At 41.6% G+C, this 13,068-nt stretch overlaps 1 long non-coding RNA gene across 1 annotated transcript; it reads right to left on the bottom strand.

The window, feature by feature from the left end:
- Positions 1-1,610: 1,610 nt before the first annotated feature.
- LOC117669385 (uncharacterized) lies at positions 1,611-11,957 on the bottom strand. Its single transcript, XR_004592425.3, has 2 exons — positions 11,903-11,957; positions 1,611-2,358 (listed from the first exon to the last, which is right to left on the bottom strand). It is a non-coding gene; the product is annotated as an uncharacterized LOC117669385 (long non-coding RNA).
- Between the last annotated feature and the right edge of the window lie 1,111 nt (positions 11,958-13,068).

The raw sequence follows: 13,068 nt of genomic DNA, 5'->3' as shown, positions 1-13,068 counted from the left end.
GGAGAGAGAAATTAGGTTATTAATTAGGATGCCAAAGCTGCTTACTTAATACACAGCCAGTGTTTGATCATACAAGGTAGCTTGTCTATTATATATGTTAAAACCAAATCATTTTGTGGATTTTTAATTCAAAAAATGCTGCCAATTTTCAGCGATCCATAGTTTGCTAGAGTACAAAAAAAATTAGAGAAATAATCCTCAGTAGAAAAGGGACAGGGAGAGAATCAAGACAGCCTGATGTGGATTGAACATTACCAGACATAGAATACTAACTGATTATTGTTGGATGGAATGGGAAATAGAATTACATATTCTGAAAGATGACTCCTAAATAAAAGCATTCAACTCTCTACCATGTTGCTGCAGTTTCTGTTTATAAATATTTGCATATGGGTCAATTTGCATTGCTATTTTAAAAGCTTATGCTTCAAAAAAGAAATATTACTGTATACTGGTTTTGACTTAATGAAGTGCATGCATTTAGAAATATATCTTGTTAAGTAAAATAAAATGTATTTCTTAATAAGATCTTTTGTTTGTGGGTTTTACGGAGGAGGAAAAAACTAGCAACATCTTTCCATAGGTAGCATAAGAAAATAATTATGTAATAAAATATCCTACTTCAGACATGTTATGCAAAGACCTAAAAAAAAGGCTCTATAGCTAAGATAGGTGGAAGGAAACAGAAAAAGACAATCAGGAGCAATGCAAATGGAGTCATTTATATCATTAATGGTAGCATCACTGGAAGACCATCAGGTTAAGGATAGATTTTATTTTTATTTGTTTTATTATGAAATGTATATGTCACCCATCTCACCAAGATGTAACTCTAGGTGGCTTACAATAAATGAAAGCAACAGAATAGCACATTAAAATGTTACAATAATAAATATTAGCATAAAAATTAACTAAAATTGACAAAGATGGTGAGGAAGGGAGCAACGTACAGATAGTCATGCAGAAAATCTGTGTATGATTACCAAGAGTCAATACCAAGGTGATGACATATAATTCATGGATTAAATAACATTCTAAGATATTGATAAAATACTCCCAGGTGAAACAGATCTAAAGGAGCAGGGTTATATGAATTATATATTGAATGGTCTAGAAACACTTTAGTGGAACCTGTTCTATCAGCCCTTTCTTCTCAAATGGTAGTCTTTCAGTCTAGACTGGACATGGTGAACCTACACGATAGGCATTAGTGGAACATTCCAAATATACCTTACATTATAACAGTCGTGGCCTGGCTTCACTGGGAGTTGCATTATACAAATATGTTAAATAAATGAACATTGTTAGTAGAAATGAGTGGCTGTAGATAATCAGGAATCTCCCTTCTCTTGTTACAGAACAATCAAACATTATCACAAGCTAAAAATTGTTTTAAAAAGTTCCTCAAGGCAGCTCTCATATCATTATGCTTAATTTCATTGCAAGTAAAAGTCAGTGGATGATTCCTACGTACTGTAAATAGGTTGACTTTTATGGAACATTAATTGACATAATGCATTATGATCTGTTGTCAACGTGGGGAGACAGTTGTATTCTAGAATGTGGTTTTTGTTTTGGAAATAAGGAAATCAGCTAGGCCTGGGGATAAATGCTTTTGGAACAGTATTTTTTTTGTAGTTATTATCTTGTGTACCACTTTTAGGTCTTTAGGCACATCAAATAGTTGTGTTGCTTGTGTTCAGTTGAGATGGTAAGTTGCCTGGGAGTATTGTTGCTGCACTCCTGTTCCTTTCATGAGGGCTTTTTGGCCTGCTTCTCCAAAGATCATTCCCAAAGTGAAGCCCAGCTGCCTTCTGCCTTCTTTTCTGACTGATGAGATACTAACAGTTTGCAGAGCATTTGTTAGTCAAAAATAAATACAGCTCAAGCTGTAAATGTTTTAATTAATAAGGCACAAAAACAGTACAGCCTTTTCATGATTCATTGCTGTGGGGAATTTAGAGTACAAGATGGCTTGGGAAAGCTTTAAAGATGTACCATACAATAACATTTGACAGATGGGGATTCTCAGAAAATAGGATGTAAAAAGTTGTTATCATAATATCAGGCACATGTTCATGTGTTTCTCTTTCCTTTCTCTTTCCTATCCAAGTGTGATGACTCCCCCGGACACTTGCCCAGGTACTTCTCCAGATGTCATTTTAGAGGAGGATGAAACAGTTCCAGGTATGTCTGGAAGGGAGTTGGTCAGTGGCTCCAAACAGCCGTCTGAGAGGGATTTGGCTGAAGCACAACTGCAGCAGGGCAGCTGTGACGCTTCAGGTGGTAAAAGCATGCAGTTGCAGCTGGTCAGTGATGAGGAAGAGGAACTGCCTTCTGTACCTGATCCAAGAACACCTGGTGCAAAGAAAAGGCAGGAGTAGAGGTCAGCCAGATAACTCATGAGGAGAAAGCCTCGCCCTTCTTGGTGGAAGTTCGAAAGCATGTAAAAAATGCAAGTAGAAAAATAGAGACCACCTTTGGTGGGAAGGTAACAATGTTCCATGCACCTTTGGCATTTAGTCATGCCGGCTACATGACCATGGAAATGTCTTTGGACAGCACTGGCTCTTCAGCTTTGAAATGGCGATGAGCACTGCCTCCTAGAGTTGGGAACGACTAGCACATACGAGTGAGGGGAACCTTTACTTTTACGTTACCAATTCAGGCTTGGAAGCCCTAATAAAGACTCCTTACCCCCATGGTGTGTGTGTGTGCATGAGTGGGACAACACATCAATCTTCCTGCAGTATCCAGCAGATCACTAGTCCTGGTCTGCCATGCAATGTAAAGCTATATGAAAGAAGATTCACCCATTAAAACCACATAAATGTTTTCCAGAATGAGATGCACAGTTCTTTTCAAATTGGTTGATTCTGTTAATCACAATTGCTTAATAGCTCTGGCAGTGTCCAAACAGTGAGCTGTATCTGTTCTGTGACTTTAAAAACAACTTTTCTTTCCCTAAAAAGGCTAATTTATATCATCTCATTTAATTTAAACTGATATTTATCCTGCTTTCCTCATAATTACATAGTTTCTTTATGAAGATCAGTCTGAAGTAGAACACCACACTGTTAAAGTAATAAATATTGTGATAATAATTGCAAACAGCACAAGAGATAAGAAATTGGAAAGCCAGTCAACAGATGACACTTCACTTAAGTAGTGACAGCTTGCTAAAAGAAAAGAGGCTTCATGTCCTGGTGGAACATCAAAAAAATTGAGATATTCTATATTCATAGGGCAGAGAGTTGAATAGAAAAAGCCTTCTTACATGTTGCTGAACTGAAATTTGTCAGTGGAATGCAAGAATATTGAATGACAATTTAAAATATTATTGTGTATTCTTAATCATTTTAAAATATTATGCTCTGGTCTATATCCATTCAAAATAGTTAATATGGTAACATAACATTATATCATAATATCTGATTATTAATAACTACAAAGTACACAGGAGAAAAAACTCTTAAGAATAAAATTATTCCAAGCTGAGAAATAAAACAGACCTAACAGTAGTCCTTTATAATTTATTTTTTATTGCTTTTTAATTAATACTAAAAACAACAAAACACAAAAATAATCATGATAGTGACATGTACATTAACAAAGAGAAAAAATAAGCCATAAAAGTGAAAGAATTATAACAAAGAAAAATTAAAATAGAATATGTCATTATAATAATAAACAATTACAATCTACACAAAAGTTCATGTGCATATATATTTCTGATACTTTTATACAACTCTCCTTTTATAACATTGTTTTCTGTATGAATGAGCCCCATATTTCATTATACTTGTCTATACAAAGTCTACATTTATGGGCAATCTGCTCATAAGTGACAAATGCAACCAGGTCCAACACTGACAAAACAGCAACAATTTAAAGAAGGCCAGCTTGTTTAATTTGCATCCATTTAATGCAAAAATATTTAGCGTCTTGAAGGTAATAATGAGTTTCTTTTACATGTTTAGTGTAGTATGACATGCAAAAATCCTATCATTTTATATTGCAGTAGAAATAAATTCACAAATAAGGTATATATAATCCACTATTAAAGTACACAAATATGCATGTCTTTCATTGGAAACCAAGCAGTAAAAAGAACCAGGGAATATTTAGTTTATGAGAGTCCCTGAATTAGATGTCTTTAGGCAAGACATATTTTGTTGCCTGGTAGTGCAATATGTTCATTACGTCTAGGGCATATCATATTTTTTAAAAAATGTGTTTCATTCTGAAGAGCCTGGTGCAAAGAACAGCTGAAAAATATTTTAAATAAAAATTTTAATAAATGCTTACTGAAGATAATGAATGTTATAGTCCAACACAGCTGGAGGGCAAGGCTGGAAGGGTATGGTATTATCTTTTTAGGCCAATGTCATTACAATTCTAGGAAATTCTTTTACAATATATTTCAAAAATATATCAAATTAATTTTACTGTTAACTGTATGCATTGCTACAGAGAAATAAACTCCATACATGCTGGGAGCATGGCAGCCTTTATCAGTTTGTATAGAATCTTACTTAGTATTATTTATTTATTTATTTATTTATTTATTTATTTATTTATTTATTTATTTATTTATATGCCGCCATTCTCCCGAAGGACTCAGAGCGGCAAACACAAGTTAAGAAACATGTACAATAAAATCCCATTTTAAACCAAATAACTAATTAATAATAAATGATAAAACCCGGAATCAGAGTCAGCCTATTTGCTTGAACAGCCAAGTCTTCAGGTCCCGACGGAAGGAGCGGAGATCAGGAGCCGTCCGGAGCTCGGTAGGTAATTCATTCCAGAGGGTGGGAGCACCCACAGAGAACGCCCTATCCCTGGGCACAGCAAGACGACATTGGCTCGCCGTCGGAACCCTGAGGAGAGCGGCCCTATGTGAGCGAACAGGACAGTGAGAGGCAGGCAGGAGAAGGTCCTGCAAATATCCTGGACCTAAGTCATGTAGGGCCTTATAGGTGAGAACCAGCACCTTGAAGCGGACCCGGAGAACCACTGGTAACCAGTGCAACTCACGCAGGAGGGGTGTTATATGGGAGTAACGAGGGGCTCCCGTAACAACCCATGTGGCTGCATTCTGGATCAGCTGGAGTCTCTGGGTGCATCTCAAGGGCAGGCCCATGTAGAGGGAATTGCAGTAATCCAAGCGGGAAGTAACCAGGGCATGAGTGACTGTGCAAAGCTCATCTCAGTCCAGGAAAGGGCGCAACTGGTGCACCAGGCGAACCTGTGCGAAGGCCCCCCTGGTCACGGCCGTTAGATGGTCTTCTAGGGACAGCCGAGCATCCAGAAGGACATCCAAGTTGCGAGCCCTATCAACGGGGGCAAGTTTTTCCCCATCCATCAAAAGTGATGGGGCCTCTGAAACCCGAGGTGCCGGCATCCACAGCCACTCAGTCTTGGAGAGATTGAGTTTGAGTCTGTTTCTGCCCATCCAGGCCCGTACCACCTCCAGGCAATGGGACCTCACGGAAAGGGCATCTCTGGGGTGGTCTGGGGTGGAGATGTATAATTGGGTATCATCAGCATATTGATGATATCTCACCCCAAAGCCACGAATGATCTCACCCAGTGGCTTCATATAGATGTTAAAGAGTAGGGGGGAGAGAACCGACTCCTGAGGCACCCCACAATTTAGGGGCCTCGGGGTGGATCTCTGCCTCCCGCCCATACAAACTGAAAGCGACCTGAGAGGTAGGAGGAGAACCACTGTAAGACAGTGCCTCCCACCCCCAACCCCACAAGTCGCTGCAGTAGGATACCATGGTCGATGGTATCAAAAGCCACTGAGAGGTCAAGTAGGACCAGGATGGATGAACAACCACCATCCAGAGCCCGCCAGAGATCATTCACCAGAGCGACCAATGCCGTTTCTGTGCTGTGTCCGTGTCGGAAGTCCGATTGGTACGGGTCAAGGTATTTATTTATTTATTTATATTTATTTATTAATTTAATTTGTATACCACCCTTCTCCCAGAAGGGATTCAGGGCAGTGAACAGCCGAAATTAAAAAACATACAAATACAAAAGTTAAGATAATTAAAAAGAATTAAATCACTAGCTTCCCAATTTAAAACCCCCAAATCCATAAAATTTAAAATCCCAATTTAAAAAAACCATTTAGGCTAGGCCGGCTTGATGGAATAAAAACGTCTTCAGGGCTTTACGGAAGGTCCGGAGGTCCGGGATCAATCGTATTCCAGGAGGCAGCTCATTCCACAGGGTGGGTGCCCCCACAGAGAAGGCTCTCCCCCTGGGGGCCGCCAGCCGACATTGCCTGACCGACGGCACCCTGAGGAGGCCCTCTCTGTGAGAGCGTATTGGCCGGTGGGAGGTTATCGGTAGCAGCAGGCGGTCTCGCAAATACCCTGGTATTCCATTTCCTCCAGGAATTGTGGGAGCTGTTGCACCACTACAGTCTCAACAACCTTTGCGATGTAGCGAAGGTTGGAGACAGGACGATAGTTATTAAGTGAGTCTGGATCCAGGGAAGGCTTCTTGAGGAGAGGTCGAACCACCGCCTCCTTAAGAGAGGCGGGGAAGTTCCCCTCTCTCAACAAAGCATTGACAATTGCCTGGATCCAGTCTCTAGTCACCTCCCTGGCAGCCAAAACCAACCAGGAGGGACAAGGGTCCAATAAGCAAGTGGAGGAACTAAGTCTGCCCATAATCCTGTCCACTTCCTTGACAGAAACAGGGTCAAACTCAATCCAGATATTATTCTCAAGACCCACCCTAATCTCCCGATTGGATTCTGCCCAGTCAGAGTCCAATCCAATCCGGATCTGAGCGATTTTATCATGCAGAAACTGTACAAAATCCTCAGCTCTGCCCTGTAAAGGGTCTTCCCTCGCTCCCTGATTGAGGAGGGAGCGGGTCACACGAAACAGGGCCGCTGGGCAGTTTTCTGCAGATGCAATGAGGGCGGTGAAGTAATCTCGTTTCGTCGCTTTCATCGCCACTAGATAAGACCTAATATGGGTTTTTAACTGTGTTCGGTCAGATTCAGATCGGGAGGACCTCCAACTCTCTTCTAGGCGTCTTTTCTGACATTTCATTTCCCAGAGCTCCATGGAAAACCAAGGAACGATATGGGATCTGCGTCGGGTTAGAGGCCGCAAAGGTGCAATTCTGTCCAAGGTGTCGGTAACCACCGTTCCCAGGATGCCACCAGAGCCTCAGCTGAATCGCAGGATTGAGAGGTGGGGAATGTCCCAAGCTCCTTCAAGAACCTTTCTGGATCCATCAGGCGCCTGGGACGGAACCATTTTATGGGTCCCAACTCCCAGCGGCAAGGGTTGGCAGATTGAAAGTCCAGTCTAAGGAGGGAATGGTCAGTCCATGACAGGGGAGTGATGGAAAGTTCCCCCTTACCATGACCATATATCCACTGCCCAGAGAGAAAAACCAGGTCGAGTGTGTGTCCTCCCCTATGAGTTGGGCCCTGAATAACCTGAGTCAGGTCCATGGCTGCCATGGAGGCCATGAACTCCCAGACTGTCTCAGATGATGCGCCAATCGAAGGCAGGTTAAAATCTCCCAGAACCAAAAGTCTGGGGAGTTTGAGTGCCACTTCAGTCAAGACATTGAGCAGTGTGGGCAGGGCTGTGGCAACATAGCTGGGAGATAGGTATGTGACCAACAAGCCCGACTGAACTCCAGGGTCCCACTTCAATAGAAGAGACTCACACCCGCCTATCTGAGCAACAGTGACCTCCTTAGGACTCAGACCTTCTCTAACAACCACTGCCACCCCCAGCCCCTTCCCTGGTGTTGCGGCTGGTGCAGGACACAAAAGCCTGGGGGGCATAAATCAGAGAGAGGGATTCCCCCCTCTTGCCCCAACCAGATCTCCATGATACAGGCCAGGTCCGCACCCTCCTCATCAATAAGATCTCATATGAGGAGGGCCTTATTCATCACGGACCTGGCATTCACATATACCAGACTGAGACCAGGGTCCCTCGCTCTCATATCCCCAGGAAAGCAGGGTGAGCAGGAGATATGGGAGCAAGCCACCATCCGAATGCATCTGGTGTGATGCTTCCCACCCCTACTTCTATTTCTTCTGCCCCCTCTCACCATCACAGGTATAGAATGCCCACCCTCCTCCAAGCATCCCCTACGACTCCCAACCCCCCCCAACCCACCGGGACTGTCAGAATGGCATGGCTGCTGATCCTTAAGAGACCCCCCAGTCTCATTTTTGTTATTAAAAACCACCCTCCTCCTGGATCCCCTTAAAATTGGATCTAAAAATCTATTTAAAAAACCCCAGAGCCTCCATTTTTTAGCGTACCACCTCTCGGGGTTCCAAAACCCGTCATCAAGGGTGGCCCTCGATAGTTGAGAGGGCCAAACCTGCGAGGGGGGGGGGAATCTTGCAGTGCAAGGAGCTCCGCAGTTGAATACATTAAAGAATAGCAACAAGCTAAAAGTGATGAAGGATCATTTTCTACTAAAGGTGTTAGAGATGGTTAAAAACAGGTAGATTAAATAAGGGAGGAAAAGATGTTAAAGAGAAGACAATATGCTAAAAACATCAGAACATCGGGACATCATCGCCCTCTCACGATGATGGGAAGTCTTGTGATTATAATAAGGCTATTCAATGGTGAGAAAGTCTCAAAGGCCGCCCTTTCATGGTGACCAAACCAGAGTCATAAAGTCAAACTAGAGATGGTCCGTCCCACCATAGTCCAGGACTCTCGGTGTCTGTGCCTCCTCCCATCCTGACACCAGCGATAGCCAAGGTTTAGTTCAGAAAAAAACAAAACAAAAAAAAAACAAGGTGTAGTCAAAGGATGGAATAAATGATTGAATAATCCGGGTAACCCAGGGAGGACAAGATGGTCAAATAATGGTCAAATAAGGCTGCAGATCAATCAAAAGCTGTAAATTTATGCTGAGTGGCCATATTAGATCTAAGCCTAATAAGTGGGGAGGAACAGTTAAGGGGAAGACCAACTGTCATCCCCCAGCTAACAATCCTCAGTTCCTTTCCCATAACCTTGATCTTCAGGCCATTCAGCCCATTAAGTTGTTAAGCCCCCTCCCATGCTTCAGAAAAAAAGGGGAGTGTCCAGATCCCTCAAAAACTGAGGGATCCTAATGTTTGTAATGCTGCCCTCTTCTCCACCAACAACGGGGGCGTCTTTGCAGCCAAGCCTCCAGGTACTGCTGCCACTGCCTTCGCCACCACAGTCACCTCTGCCACCGTAGCCGTCTCCGCGCTGCTGCCCATGGCGCCCAAGCCTGCCTCCGAACTGCAGTTCTCTAGCTGTCCCGGCACTCCTGCCGGCACCATCGTTGTCGGCGCCGCCGCCACAGCAACCTCGCTGCCCACGGCGCCGGCTGCGCTAGCCCTGACGGCCACCTAGGCCCCGACAGTCAGGCCCCGATTGTGCTGTTCTCCGCGCTGTCCTCTAACCTCCTCCCCGACAGTCAGCTGTTCGGTCAGCTCCATCCACGGCTCTATCGAGCCGGCAACACCTTGGCTCGCTGGGAGGGGGTCAAAAGATGTTAACTGACCCCCGACACTCCTGAAAATGCCGAACATCGCCTCCCTAAGCTCGGGGTTCACTGCAGAGCTGCCATTTTGGTCCTTTGGTCATTTAATATCCAGCTTTGCTTAATGACTCATTTAAATTCTAGCAAAACAGCCATTAATAGTTATACTTTCCAGAACAGTCATTAATAAAACAAAATCTGATTTATTAACCAAAACTTTCTCAAGGTTGCATTCCTACACTCTTGCTAAATTCATTTGGAAGCTTCAGCTGGTGCAAAGTGCAGGAGCGAGAGCTCCTGCACTTTGGGGCCTCTAGGATGGTCCATATTATACTTCTGCTCCACAAACTGCATGGTTACCAATCCACTTCCAAATGCAATTCAGGGTGTTAATTATGACCTTGAAGCCATTAAATGGTATACAGTAGGTCCAGGCTACCTGATGAACTGTCTCATCTCATTAGGACAAGCCTGTCTTACTCATGCTGTCAGAGAGGGCCTACTTCGGATCCCATCAGTCAAAGAACTTTGACTATGAGGATCCAGAAAAAGAACCTTCTCTGCTGCAGCACCCGCCCTTTGGACATCTTCTCCTCGAAGGTTAGATCTGCCCCACTTTCCTATCCTTCTGCAAGAGCCTGTCTCTGGTGGTTAGCCTAGGGATCGGATCAGATGGGGAAATTTCATGCTGGAGGTGGCTGCTGGATTGATGGCAAACTCTCCCTTCCCCCCTTGCTCTCTACAACCCACCCGTCCATCCTTTTGTTATCATATTGATGTATTCTTGTTGCATTCTTTTTCATTGTTTATTTTATTGTCCTATTATCTTGCTTCTGTTCTGTTTACACTCTTTACATTTCTTCCTTTTTATTGTTGCAAGTTGCCTAGGGTAGCCCCATGGTGAGATAGGGGGCAAATAAATTTAACAAATTTATTTATTTAATATAATTTTATTTAATAAATAAAAACAAATAAAAATAAATAAAATTAAGTTGGCTTATTTATCAGTAGCCATGCTTATGAGGGGACTTGGCATATTTTTAAAAAAACCAATGGAAAGATAAGGAAACTTTTGGGAAAAAAATTAGAGCTAGTTTGGTGTCATGCCTAAGGTGCTAACAACCCAAAAGACTGAGTTCTAGTATACTTAGACAGAAAGCCATCTGGATAATTTTGGGCCAGTTCAACCCATTTCACATGACTGGGAAAATAGAAGACATGAACAGTATGTAAGTTGCCCTGAGCTGACCAGAAACAAAGACAGGAGAAAAATCTAATAAATACATTATGAATTCTTATGTATCATGTTTTATTTAGCAGTGACCAGAACTGAGAAATAAAGAGAAAATCTTCAAGATGCAGTAGGTCAGATACCAAATATGTATAACCCTAGCCATTAAAAGGGGGTGGTCTTTTTATACCTGTACTGTTTTTAGAGGAGCATAATAAAGTACTCAAATGAATGGAATATAAATAAAAGAAACTCTGGATTCATTAATTTGTTTTTGGAGTCTGATGCTGATAGCACATTATGCAACATCCTGATAGTATCCTACAACTGTTCTTGTAAATGATAAAAAATAAAACAAGAGTCTATTTAATTAGAAATAATATGACATATATTTCAGTGGTAAAGAATTTGCAACAATCTTGATAACATGATTTTCTGCAAATGAGCATGAGAATGAACTTTCAAAGAGCAAAAAAAGCATAAGAGCTGATATTTTAAATTCTTAGGAAAAAAGTAGCATGAAGTATGTATGTATGTATGTATGTATGTATGTACGTATGTATGTATTTCTCCTCAGCCGGGTATTTTCCTACGTAAACCAGGATTTTCAAAATGCTGCCATAGCTCAGTGAAATCACAATTCACTAGTTCTAGGCTTTTCCAGACAGCAAGTAAGCAGTTTGCTGCCCTTTGGGAGAATAACATAAAGGGCCTATGATAAGAGAAGAAAACATATACTTGACTTCTACGGGGAGGAAACATATGATGAGCGTGTGGCTAACTGATGACGACTAATTAGTCCGAAATAGATCTATATTAGTCTAAAATAAGCCTGCGCCCCAAAATAAGCCCTCCCCAAAAATATTTAAATGCAGAGCTGGAAATCAGGTAAGACGGCAAGAGAAGCCCCATCTTGCTCCATGCGCCCCAAAATAATAAGACCTCCCTGAAAATAAGGCCAACTGCTTATTTCAGGGTTCAAAAAAATATAAGACAGGATCTTATTTTCAGGGAAACACGGTATTAGGAACAAGTGAAAAGAAATCTTTATCTATTTATTACTAAAACTCTGATTCCTACAATCTTTAACTGGATAAAACAGTGCACCATAAGGCAAAATCTTTTGAAGCAAGATACCTTAAATAGACTATAAAATGTGTCCAAAATCCAGGATCCATGACTCCAGGGAACTGAAATTTGGCAAATTTTATAAAATATTTAATGGCATAAAAGTTATCATAAAGCAGTTTATGACATAGTACAAAATGTCATAAACTATCCCCTGTGCTGATGTTGACTATACTTCAACATGGACTATTTTCATGGCAGATACATCTCTGAATGAATTCCCACTTTTCCAGTGAAAGCAGGCTGTTAGAAGTTCTGTCATAGTTAAAGGCATCAAGGAATCTGGTAAAGAAATATCTCTGAAAAGATGACCCAAGGAGTGGTGGGTTGTCTAGTAATTGCCTACATTTAAGAGTTGCCCAATCCAGACATAGAATAATATCTTCCCCTGGCACATATAGGTAAATGACTAGAGTATGCACAGTCTGCAGATAAAAAATATGCTTTTTCAGAAGCAATATTCCTATACAATTTGCTGTGTGATGATTCCTACATACAGTACTTAGATGTACTTGTATGAGGGATGATGGAAGTATAAATTGGTATTTCCTATTGGCTCAGAATGTAGGAAGGGAAAATGTCTTTGGCTTTTCCTATCATATGATTGTTAGTTACACACTGAGATAAAAATATTTAGTCTTCTTGCTCTTGGAAATGACATTTTCAGATTGCCATAATAACACTGCATCCCAACCAGTCTCAATATCTCCTGCCTGTACAGTTCAATATTCTGTCCCTGCAGGTTTATAACACCAGCTACTACCAAGGAGTGTTAAAAGCTGCTAACTTAGAAGAACTGAAAAAAGAGAATTAGTCAAATTCTCATAGAAGGAAAACTATCAAGGAATATTAATAATGGTGACTACATGTAACTGCTAGTAAGAGTTCTCATAATATCAAGAATCATCTGGCTAGAAGGGACCTCAGAGGTCTTCTAATCCAACCCCCTGCTCAAGGCAGGAGCCTTATACCATCCCAGTCAAATAGTTGCCCAATCTGTTTTGAAAATCTCTAGTGATAGTCCCAGGCGGCAAGCTATTCCACTGATTAATTGCTTACTGTCAGAAAATTTGTCCTTACTTCTAGGTTGGATAGCTCTTTAACCAGCTTCCACCCATGACTTCATGTCCTGTCCTCTAGTACCCTAGAGATATTAATTTCATCTTCTTTGTGAC

Source organism: Pantherophis guttatus, chromosome 5 (genome assembly GCF_059756535.1).
Source record: "Pantherophis guttatus breed Tessera chromosome 5, ASM5975653v1, whole genome shotgun sequence".
Lineage (NCBI taxonomy): Eukaryota > Metazoa > Chordata > Lepidosauria > Squamata > Colubridae > Pantherophis > Pantherophis guttatus.
This window is presented reverse-complemented; position numbering and strand designations above follow the sequence as displayed.